This window comes from Ictalurus punctatus, chromosome 29 (genome assembly GCF_001660625.3).
Source record: "Ictalurus punctatus breed USDA103 chromosome 29, Coco_2.0, whole genome shotgun sequence".
Lineage (NCBI taxonomy): Eukaryota > Metazoa > Chordata > Actinopteri > Siluriformes > Ictaluridae > Ictalurus > Ictalurus punctatus.
The window spans coordinates 10,871,533-10,884,305 of NC_030444.2; the positions used below are offsets into that span (position 1 = coordinate 10,871,533).

The following is a 12,773-nucleotide window of genomic DNA, read 5'->3' on the forward strand; positions in this document are numbered from 1 at the left end:
CTAGGTCTACTGTACATAAAGAGTATGCACCTTGGTTAATGTCGTTGTTCCATGAAAACAAAAAATGTACATGATAATATTATAGGTAAATAAAAGCCGTTGAGGCTCCGCCCATGCGCACTCGGATATTTCTAAAAATATCCGTATTTTCTTATCTTCCATCCGCAGAAACTGTTTTTCTGGCTCACTGAAAACAAAGCGAAGATTTTTTATTTATTTTTATTTTTTTGAATGTGGACAAATTTGAAAACTATGCTTTCACTCTTTTTGCGTCGTGAGTAAAATGTTTTCGAAGACGCAGACGTCAGAGAGGCATCCTGCGCATATCCGTTGTGGTTTTGTGTTTTACGGTGCTAGGACAACATTATCATGGCTGCCGAAAAGATTGCTCGTTTGATGAGGTGTTGAGAATGTAATCTCTGGAGAAGTGGTAGCTCGTGGTTAAGATGTTGGCCTTCTGATCAGAAGATCATGAGTTCAAATCCCAGCACCACCACGCTGCCACCGCTGGGGCCTTGAGCAAGCTCTTTAACCCTCATCTGCACAGTTGTGTAAATGAGATAAATGTGAGTCACTCTGGATGACGACGTCTGCCGAATGCCTCAAATGTAATCTCGCTTTGGTTTATGAGCGCTACAGAGATTTTGGGTAAGACCCATGTGGAAACTTTGTATTCAAGAGTAACCTAAAGCATTACTTTATTTATTAATTTATCACCAGAATAGTGTTTGTCACTTTTTAGTTTTTGTTTTTTCCACATTTCACCTTCTCTACCACTCAGTTCTCATGCCTTTAACGTTATTCTTGAAGCGTTTCAGATTTTGTGAAACTATCTTCATGTCACAATTTAATGGAAAGCTTTGCGACGGAGAATACCTCTCCAAGATACTAATCATATAGAATCAGCTACATTACCTTTATGAATTGGAGTTCGATAATGCAGATACTACAGCTGAAGTCACATATTCTCACAATACAATGAACGCCTATTTTCATCACTGGATTTAAGTTAGATCAGGTTAAATCAGGTTTTTTTCCCCCTACAAACACATCTTAATGCTGCTGCACTTGGAGCTCGTAACAGGTCTGAAATGAGAGTTTCAGTTATTAAGGCTGTAGCTACTCGGGAGAATAGCAGATGGGAACGCCTGTTAAACATGCTTTCTTTAGGCACTTCGTCTTTAATGTTGGAAACGATCGACTACGGTGCCGTCAGAAAGCTTGCGACGGGAGGAAATGTGCGTTCAGGGGGCAATGAGAGAAATTTCTTAATAAATGAAGTTCTTACCATCAAAACATTTCCCATCTTGTGGGATGCATTTCAACACTAAGTTTGACGAATTTTTTTTTTTATCTGGAATCAGAAATTAGGAAACAGCAACACAGTGTTAATGCCAAAGGACTCACTCACTAGAACATAACAATATGTACTGCAATCTGTGTTTTTAGTTTTGTTGTTGTTCTGTGATTTAATTTGTTGTTTTCTTCACAAGTATTCTTTATTCTTTTCAGTATGACCACAAAGTCTTCCTCCATTTAGCAACTATGAGCAGCGTTCCTAAATATATATATGTGTGTGTGTGTGTGTGTGTGTGTGTGTGTGTGTGTGTGTGTGTAATAACACAACACATGCTAAATAAGTAAATAAATAAATATCACATACATAAATACATATAAATAAATAAAGTCACAAATAACTAAATGAACGTTGGAACAATAAAGAGAGCACAAATAAATACATGAATGAACAAAGAAAGAAAGAAATGAGGGCACAGATAAATACATGAATGAATAAATCAAGAGAGAAACAAGAAAGAAAGAGAAAGAAAGAAATGAGAGCACAAAATACGTGAATGAACAAAGAAAGAAAGACAGAGAAATAAAGAAAGAAACGAGAGCACAAATAAATACATGAATAAAGAAAGAAAGAAAGAAAGAAAAAGAAAGAAATGAGAGCACAAAAATATATGAATGAACAAAGAAAGAAAGAAAGAAAGAAACAAGAGCACAAATAAATACAGGATTGAATAAAGAAAGAAAGAAGGAACAAGAAAGAAAGACAGAAATGAGAGCACACATAAATACAGGATTGAAGAAAGAAAGAAAGAAACAAGAAAGAAAGAAAGAAAGAAAGAAATGAGAGCACAAATAAATACATGATTGAATAAAGAAAGAAAGAAAGAAAGAAAGAAAGAAAGAAATGAGAGCACAAATAAATACATGATTGAATAAAGAAATAAAGAAAGAAAGAAACAAACAAACAAACAAGAAAGAAAGAAAGAAATGAGAGCACAAATAAATACAGGATTGAATAGAGAAAGAAAGAAATGAGAGCACAAATAAATACAGGATTGAATAGAGAAAGAAAGAAATGAGAGCACAAATTAATATTTGAACGTAGAAAGAAAGAAGTAACAATGGGAAAAATCATGTTTGAAAAGATTTGCAGAGAGGAGTTACTTCCTTCCTCGACTAAATCATTGGTTTGCACTACATCTCTCAGATAACTACATGCAACACTTCCCACTTGTATCATGTGTTAGCAGTTGAGTTTTTAATGTGATGAAATGTGATGCTGAGATCTCCTGAGGGGGGAAAAAAGCAAACAAGTCTCAAATCAGGATGCTGCACCAGACTTTTATTCAACTTTACTAAATGACTTGAGCAAACCCACAAACCTAGAACTTGAAAGACAGACAGACAGACAGACACACACACACACACACACACACACACACGGATACACTCAGTGAATAGGAGACAGTCAAGGCTCAATACCAGTTTGCCAATTGGCGGTCGTAGATAACAGCACAGAGATGCAGTCAATTTCACCAGCGATTGGCTTGCTCACGCTTCGTGCTTTGGCCTGTTTTGGTAATTGTAATGGGAATGAATGGCTTGTCAGCCCTAATAATAGCTATTGTAATTGTTTGCTATTGCGAAGAGGCGCAGAGAGAAAACACCGGGGGGAGTGATAGAGTGAGGAGAAAAAAAAAATAAATCTTTTGTCCAAACATGATTTCATTTACTTTCCCTCTCTCTCTTTTATACGTATTATACGGCAGCTGAATTATGACAAATCACATTGAAAATCAAAGAAGCACTAGCAGAAAAGAGCAAGTTTGGCATTATTAAAGTGTGCCTTCTGGAAAAGATAACAAGGACTTTATTAACCAGCTTATGAAAATGGAGAAATTGTCTGGTATTAAGTAATAGGATGTAACTTTGGGGGAATTCGGGAATTCTTTGCGCGAAAACTGTAACTGCAAGACACTTGCAGAAGAACATTATATGGCCAAAAGTTTGTGGGCACCTGAACATCACACCTGTACGTGGGCCTTCCTCACAAAGTTTGAAGCACATAACTGTCTAGAATGTCTTTGTATGTTGAGGCATTACAGTTTCCCTTCAGTGGCACTAAGAGACCCGAACCTGTTCCAGCAACACAAAGCGAGCTCCACGAAGACATGGTTTGTGAAGGTTGGAGCGGAAGAACTCAAGTGTCCTCCACAAAGCTCTAACCCAAACCCCATTTAACACCTTTGGGATGAACTGGAATGTCAACTGCACCCCAGGCCTCCTCACCCACCTGACTTCACAAATGCTCTTGTGCCTGATTGAGCACAAATCCCCACATCCACGCTCCTAAATCTAGTGGAAAGCCTTCCCAGAAGAGTGGAGGTTATTATAACAGCAAAGGGGGAATAAATGTGGAATGGGATGTTCAACAAGCTCATATGGGTGTGATGGTTAGGTGTCTACAAACTTTTGGCCATATAGTGTATGTACGGTAATGTAATCAAATACTAATACATCATATCATATACATATAACAATATCATAAAATGAGATTATTTTATGCCCTTAGTAAAAGATTTATTTGAAGAAAAAAAAGTCATTTGTATTAATTGCATTAAGGAAATGTTTAATATTGCTGCATTTGGTGTAAAATTTGGTGTATTGATAGTTACTGATGTTGGAATTTAAAAGCAGTGTGAATAGGACAGTTGAGTTTTGGTTTTGGGATTGTTTTGGAGCTAATCTGATTGACCATTGGACTTCTTTTGTCACGCAGACATGGCAACCCTGCACACCATAGTGGCTGCCCTTATGTGTATGTATATATATATATATATATATATATATATATATATATATATATATATATATATATATATATATACACAAGCTAAAACAAGAGACTGTTAGCTCTACGTTTAGTGACAAAAAACAAACAAAAATAAACATTTAACAATGATGTGTTTATTGTGCTTACGAAATGCTGTCTAAATTTGGTCTTGTGTCTCCTAGTTGACTAATACATTCTGTAGTTGCTGCTAGGTGGCGCTGTTGACTAGTGGGGGACAAAAAATAAAAACAGCAGCGAGGTACATAATATAGAAAGCAGGATAAATGTTCTTTGTTAGTACAAAGATTTGAAACCAAATGAAGCCAGTTCCATAGTCAACTGTACATTTTGTAAGATTACACTGGGAAGTGTTTATATATATATGTATGTGTTTATTTATTTATTCTATTTTTAAATGACACATCACATTGAGGTGTGTAATTCCCCATTATCAGCTTGGAAAAACCTCCTTGACATTGCTGTAAACCTAGCACCCAAGTAAGCCAGCTCATTGAGCTATAGCATGGACTCTGTTTATGGACATGAGCTTCCATGCTGCGCACTCTCAGTTCCAGAATCAATGATTTCAACTGAGTTCACCACACGAGCGTGTTTAAACGAGTGCACAAATTCATCCACACGGTTACATTGTAAGAACAGCATACGATTCCTTAAATAGTATACTATGGCACATGTATGTATTATTTTAGACATTTATAGCATTTATTGATTTATTTTGCATTGCTAACAGTGTAGCGTAAACACTAAAATGCTCTAGAAGCTGGAAATGAATCGGTTTCCCGTGTACGGCAGTTAACTAAGTGCGATTTGACAAGATCTTGGCTGCTGGCTTTATTAGTATCTAACTGCAGTAATACAATGAATATGGATACGTTTTGAATTAATGGCCGAATAGTCAAAATAATAGTTGTGCCATGGTGTTCACTCGACGCATGGACAGTGCTCGGATTAAACCAATTCTGAAGTCGTGTCACACGCTATACAAATAAACCCACATTTTCTAACTTTTCAGTTCTTTTATTTATTTATTTATTTTTAGATTCAACCTGCCAAAAAAAAAAAAAATCTCAAGGATTCCATTCCAGGAGAGGCCAATCTGGGAGGTTTCGGCAACCTTAAGGCCCGTTCACACTGGGATTAAATCAGTGGCTGTCAATGGGAGTGTTCACACCCGTGCGTTTTTACGCGTAATGTCAAGGGGTGCTTTTATTTATTTATTTATTTATTTTATTTTATTTTTTTTGATGTGCCACATTAAAAACTCCCCAACAAATGAGGTTCACGCTTTTGGTTACGTGCCGTTGAAGTTATATAAAACTACGACTTGATGGCGCTCGCACACAAAACCAAAGAAAGCCAGCCAGTGTTTTGCTTCATTCTTCTCAGTGAGAAGTGGGTGTCGATTTGCATACAGGGTTATTACTGATCATCAGTAAGCGCCATCTACTTTCAGGGAGTGAATTCACACTTTCATTCAGCCTCTCGCCCATACGTTTGTGTGAACGCAAAAAAAAAAAAAATGCATCGTCAAATGGACCGTTTAACGCGCTGAAAAAAAAACACATCCCGGTGCGAACTGTGCTTTAGATGAAGTGTAGGTGTGTAGTGTTGTGCGTCTCTGAGGCTCCAGGATCTTTGTTTAAACACGCAGAAGTGCTTGTAGTTCTAAATTGAAAATACAGAAGGGTGGGTAAACTCTGGAGTCGGGGTTTTGAAGAGAAATCTGTTGTTCAGCTAATGACCCTAATCTCTGGAACGTTCCCCCATTGCTTCCTGTTGCAGCAGAAACATCACAGCATGGCCATAGCAGCATGACAGCACTGCTGGGAGAGTATGCCTGGGTTATTTTATCTATTTTAATCACTCAAACAAGTGTACACACACACATGCACACGCGCGCGCACACACACATGCGCACACACAGCAGGGGTCAGAGGCCACCAGTCCTTGTTTGTTCACTGGAGTGAGACTTGCTTAATGAGTTTTTGAATCCAACATGTTTTAAATTTGCAGCCAAGAGTTATTCTACATACAAAATGCACAAATAGAGAACACACACACACACACACACACACACACACACACAGGTGCACACAGATCTCACAAAGGCATTCATGGAGCAAAGAATCTGTCCACGTCTCAAGTCCATGTCAAAGATATCCATTTATAGATGAATTTTTTTGCGTTATGCGTATGTGATATAATAAACGGCAGATGAAATTATTCCTTTTACGCAAGCTGATTAGTATTAGTAAAATCAAGCTGATGAAACACTGAGAGTGTATTTTATATGTTCAACTGGAAGACCTAATTAATGAATGTGATGTGAAACATCAGTACAGCTTTACATATTCACACAGCTTGTTATCCATGATTCCACTCTGACTTCAGAGCTAATGTTTGTGAGTAGACTTTGAGTTCAAACCTTACAAGTCATGCCTCGACTGACTTCAATGCTCATGTTTTTTGACTTGATTCTAACCTCAAATCATATGATTTGTGACTCGTTATTCGTGACTTGACGCTACTGTCAAAGCTTATGATGTGGATTCGACTCCGAATTCAAAGCTTATGATTTGTGACTTGACTCTGACTTCAATACTTATTCTTGAATGAATCAAGTCGGACTTCAAAGCTCATGACTGGTTATTCAATTTTAACTTCAAAGCGTATGATTCGTGACTCAACTCTGACTTCAAAGCTTTTTATTTGTGACTCGACTCTTGCTTCAGAACTCATGATCTGTGAGATGACTCAAAGCTCATGATTCATAACTTGACTGCCTTCAAAGCTTATGATAAAAAAAAAAACAACTTATGTTTCGTTACTTTAAAGTCAATGATTCCAAGGTATATGATTCATGACGAAGTCTGATTTCAAAGCTTATGATTTGGGACTCAACTCTGACTTCAAAGTTTGGGATTCATGACTTGACTGCCTTCAACGCTTATGAGTCATTACTTGACTCTGCCTTCAAAGCTTATGATTCATTACTTGACTCTGCCTTCAAAGTTTATTATTCATTACTCGACCCTGTCTTCAAAGTTTATGATTCATAACTTGACTCTGCCTTCAAAGCATATGATTCAGGACTTGACTTTGGCTTTAAAGCCGATGTTTGCAACTCGACTCATGATTCATGACTAGACAGACTTGAAATTTTCATACATGACTCGACTCTGACTTCAAAGCTTATGATCGGGACTAGACACTGACCTCAAAGCTTATGATTGCACTCATCTTGGACTCACTCACTCGTATGAGTTAACTCGGACTGCGGCCGGAAAAAAAAAAAACAAACACAAAACTATTCAGGCTAGATTAAAGCTTGGGACTCAGTAAACACTTCACTGCTTTAAAAGACTCTTTAAGTACACTGTGTGAGAAGGATGTGATAAGAGTGTGTGTCTGTTTATGAGGACAAAGAGAATGTGTATACATAGGACGTGTGTATGCATTTGAATATTCTGGTAGCTGCATTATTGATGCCACTGACAAGATTTACTACACCTCTGAACATGATTTTACTTATAGCTGTAGCTTTGTCAATAAATCAATATGAATATCATCAGTCCAAACCTCAAAAACGGTCCAAACCTCAATAGTATAATATTCTCTATCTATATTACATGAACAAGCGAGACAAAATGCATGTGTGAATTTCTGAATCAACAAATCGCTCTGAACTGTTCTCAAAAATCTGTCAAAGCAGTCGCTGCTGTGTGTGCTCTCATATAATTTTGCGAGTGGGTGTGCGAGTGTGTGAATTTGGCAAGAGGCAGAACAGAGTAATGGAATGCTTGGAAAAGAGGAGGGGAAATAAATAATAAAGGAAATAAAGACAGTTTTGATTGGCTTCAGACAGAGCAAGAGCTCCTCTTTGTGGTCACCTGGATCGTAACACCAGGTTGAGTTTAATCCACATTTTGTATGATGTCATGTTTTTTGGGTGTGTGTGTGTGCATATTGTGTATACGCATGTTAAAAAAGGACAGAGGCGTCAGCAAGCATCCGAGTGTCCTTTGTCTCTTATACAGGAAGTCACAAAGGGAGTGAAAGGAGACATGGTGCGTCCATACTGTTTTTTTTTTTTTCCTCAATTGTTTTTACAATCCACTGGTTATGTGTGACACTGCTAGTAGACTAGACTTTTAACATTCGTCTCACGTGGTCCGATCACAAAAGCATTTAAAATTCACACGTGATATTTTCATGTGTCTTAAACGTTGCTTCACAGACCGCAAGGTTGCCAAACCTGCCTAAATCAACCCATTGTTACTTTTAATCCTCTGTCTAAGTACACCGGCAGAACGGAAATCGACTTATCTGACATTTTCAATCAGTATCAACAAATGAATTATTTTATCATCGCAAGTCTGTGATAAGATTAGTCAGGACACTGTTGGGTTTCTGTGTATAGAGTACCGTAACTCTTCGTTTAGCTGCTGGTGAGCAGGGTGAAGGGAAATGGGAGGAGTGTGTGTGTGAGCCAACTAAACATTGGTAGAGAGATAAAACAGACAGCAGAACTAAAGCTTTTTTGATAGTAAAACACTGTATATAACTGCCAAAATCCATTTCTAAGATTTAGATTTATGCTAATTCTTAAAGCTCTGAGTGTCTACTTTCATGTGAGCCATTAACCACTACTGTGGAGTGTAAGATCACAAATAAATTCATTGCTGAACATGTTCACCACCAAAAAAGGCACAAATTCCATTTTTTTTCTCTTCTGATACTGCTAGCTAATGCCAAAACCTAACAAAATGTTTCTATTTACTGATCAGACCACATTTTCTTATTAAACTGTCAAGATCCATCGAGAAAAAATAAGCTGCGCTCATACTACCCGGCTGCTCATCTGACTGCACTGCGTTTTGTGATTTCGATCAAATAAGCCCTCTTAGTGGGTTTCTATCACTCACACAAATGAAAAGCAGTAGGTAAAAATTTACGGATGTTTTACGGAACCAGAGTACATTGAAAAGCCCCATTATGGCCACCTCTATTCAAGAATACAAATTGTGACAGCCTGACAGGACTTGTGAATGGGGAGCCAAGAGAATAAAATTAAGTAGTTGCGTAACCCAATTCTGAATTCAAGCAACTTTCCCCTCGCAAATATTGATATCCCTGCTGAAAATAGAATTTATAATAGTTTTAATGCTTATAATGGGAATTGTATTGGTTTTAATGGAATGGTCCATGTTGGTTTCTACTGGTAATTTGTTGTCTTCTATTGGTGACATGTTATGTCTAGTGGATACCATTACGGAGCAGTAATGGCAATGCCTTTAATGGTTAGCTGATGGATTGTAATGGTATTTGTAGTGGAAACCATTGTTTGTAATGGTTTCCATTGTTTTTCTATTCTATTTCTATTCAGAGTATAATTTTTTTTATATATTTGCTCAATAAAAACATATATTTCTTAATATATTCCCTGTAAACCGTAAGAAATCTGTGTCTGACCTCTATCAAAAAAAAAAAAAAAAAGAATTTTCATATCACTACTTCAACCAGGTCAAAATGACCCTTATACATTTCCTATGGAAATTGACTTAACATGGTATTCCATAAAACATCTTGGTTAACCTTGTTCCCTGAGATGTTGCGTCACACTTGATGCTTTAGGAATGCCCCCGGCGGAAGCGACGTCTGAATACCTGTGAAATCACACCAATCCGATTGGCCTGCCTCAGTCAGGTGATGAAGTAGAAACACGTCATGAAACTACATAAGGCATCCACAAACTATGTCATTCAGCTGCTATTTGTTTGAAGGAAGACACAATTTGCAGGCATGGCAAAGTATGGCCAACGAGATGCAACATCTTGTTCCCTTCTCAGGGAGCAGGGTTACACACGTAACCTAGACATTCTCTTTCCAAGGGAACTCTACGTTGTGTCACGCTTGACGCTTTGGGAATGAGAATACCCACTATGTCGAAACATGTCTGCCAAAATATGTCTGTGAAGTATATATGCACAAAAACACTATTTGAACAAACATAGAATGTCTCATCTTACAACATACCCTCAGATAATGCCTTAGAGGAAGCCTCATCCTCAGGTCTGCTTGAATGAGCCCCTGTAGAATCCCAGGACCTCAGTTACTTGTTCTACTGGCAATATTTATACCACAAAAGAATAGACACGTATTAGAGTGTAGGCTTCCTTGTGGATAAAGCTCTAGTATTGAAAATGTTCTCACAAAATCGGTTGAGAGACATCTAGGAGTTGGTACCCCATCAGGGGCCAGACTTATAGCCTACACTGCCTCAATAGAACTATGTTGTCTGAAACCCATACTCGGAGTTTGTCAAAGCAGAGCTACCAGCAGCAAACTTTACAGGTTTTGACGAACCCCTTGTTCTGCAAACAGAGCTATCGGGAAAGAGGCATGGCCCCAACCTCTCCATTCCCCGGGCCTCAGCCCATACCTCGGTAGGATGTCTGTCTTCAACAAGATTCCCCCTTTAGATATGAGAAGAGATATTTCCTCTGAAATATCCTGCATTCATACCAACCCTAACAGACTCGACTAAAAGGAAGGGGGTGTATGCGGGAGTGTGTGAAATTTAGATCTTATCGTGATAAATCAGAACTCGAACTGAATGTACAATACAATAGTATGTGCATAACATTCTGAAACCACACGTATGATGACCCCGGTTTCAGGTAACGCAATCTAAGCTCACCTACACTCCAGAAGACCTACCTAGAAGCCTTAGGCTGGATGACCCGTCAAGGTCAAGCCTGCCCTTTACCTCTAAGACCCTTCAGGCAGCCTAAAATATGGCTTCCTGTGGTAGGGACTTTCCCCTTCAATATGAGAAAAATATTATCTCTGAAATATGTGGCTTTAACGTCGATGCTGGAAAAAGCAACTTTAGATAAGTGTCCAAACTGGATAAAACATCCAGAACCGCACATAAGAGAGCACGGTTTACATAACACAATCTAAGCCAGCTAACGTCCCTCATCGCTTTTGCTCCTTAATGAGCTTGTGACCACCTAAACAGCAACTATATAACATAAATTCTGCTGAGAAGCGTTTTTGAAAAAACCCATCACCTCTGAGTCACTGAGTTTAACTAACGCTAATTGTACCATGATGAGAAGCAACACCTATTAGAGCATACACTTCCCCATGGACAAACCTCAGCACTAAACATATAGTCAGCCGTTAAGTAGCCACACCCCCAGTCTGCCTGTGAAATGTCTCGTAGCCCCCGCACCTCGGTGACAGGGTCTAACTGACGCTATCCGCACCATGAAGTGAAGCAACACGTATTTAGAGCGTACACTTCCCCGTGGGCGAAGCGTTTGTAGAATCCACAGCACTGTCCTGTTAGTCAGTATAATACGCTACTAGAATCACAATGTGAAAGAGATGCGTAATAGAGCGTACAACTTCCCTGGGATAATAAATGCTCCCCTTTTAAATATGAGAAGAAATATTGCCTCAGAAATATTCTGCATTCATAACAGCCCAACAGACTCGACTGAAGAGAGGGGAATCTGGATGCAACAATTTTCAGATCTTATCGTGACAAATCAATACTCGAACTGAATGTGCAAACAATAAACTGAGCATAATACACTGAAACTGCACGTATAATGAGCACAGTCTCAGCTGCATTCCAGCATACTGGCAGACCCAAGGGAGAGACTTTTTTTTAAGTGAAAGTATAAGTTTGTTACCCTGCCCAGCCCAGATTAGATGCCCTACAGAAATACTGGGGACAAGAACAACCTCAAAGTCCCAGATACCCCACTTCATTAGCCCCTTGGGACTACTTCCTCCTAGTGATTAGAACAATCCTTAGATCCATTCTCGCACCTCTGGAGAACTGGGATCGTGGCTACCCGGACCCCCTACCTCTGCGTGGGGGAAGGCGGGCAGCCACACTAGCTTTCAGGGGCATTCAATAAAAACACTTTGTCTCTCTCATTTATTCCCGACAAATTAAGCCACAAATGCCTCTCTGCGACCACCAAAGAAGCCATAGATTGGTTGATTGGCACCGGCTGTCTTCATCATGGCATGAAGAGACAAATCTGTGGCTCGGCAGAGCTCCGCAAGTGTCTTGGGACCAATATCATCGTCGCTATTGAGCTTGTTTAGCAGGTCAGCTTGATAAGCTTGAAGCACAGTCATAGTATGTAGCAGTCTGCCCTGCTGCCACATAAGCCTTGCCCACTAACTGTGAGGACACCCTGCAAGGCTGGCCCCTTTAAGTGTGCTACTGTGCTGGAAGAAAGCGTCTCTTCAGCCCACAACAGCACACTGTAATTGTACGTTTTCCCCCCCAGGATGGAAGCATAATTTGCCATTGCGGGGTTAAAAACTCGACTGGAATACGGTTTTTCCCATGATCTCAACACCTCCGTTTGGAGCTCGGGGAAAAAGGGGGAGCTTCTTGGGGGGGAGGATTTCTTACCACTGGTGAGGAACCACTCATCCAGTCTACCACAAGGTGCCTCCTCCTCAGCTGGCCATTCTATTTTCAACTTCTTCACAGCCCTATCCACAACCTCTAGCAGCTCTTTATAGGATTCGGAGAGCCTCACAGGTTGTGCTTTCTCATAGTTTCTCTCTTTTTTTTTTAGATAAACAA

At 39.2% G+C, this 12,773-nt stretch overlaps 1 protein-coding gene across 2 annotated transcripts in view; it reads left to right on the forward strand.

Moving 5' to 3' along the window:
• nrxn2b (neurexin 2b) overlaps positions 1 to 12,773 on the forward strand; it is a 659,496-nt gene that overhangs the window by 322,124 nt on the left and 324,599 nt on the right. The gene's annotated exons all lie outside the window — the stretch shown is intronic.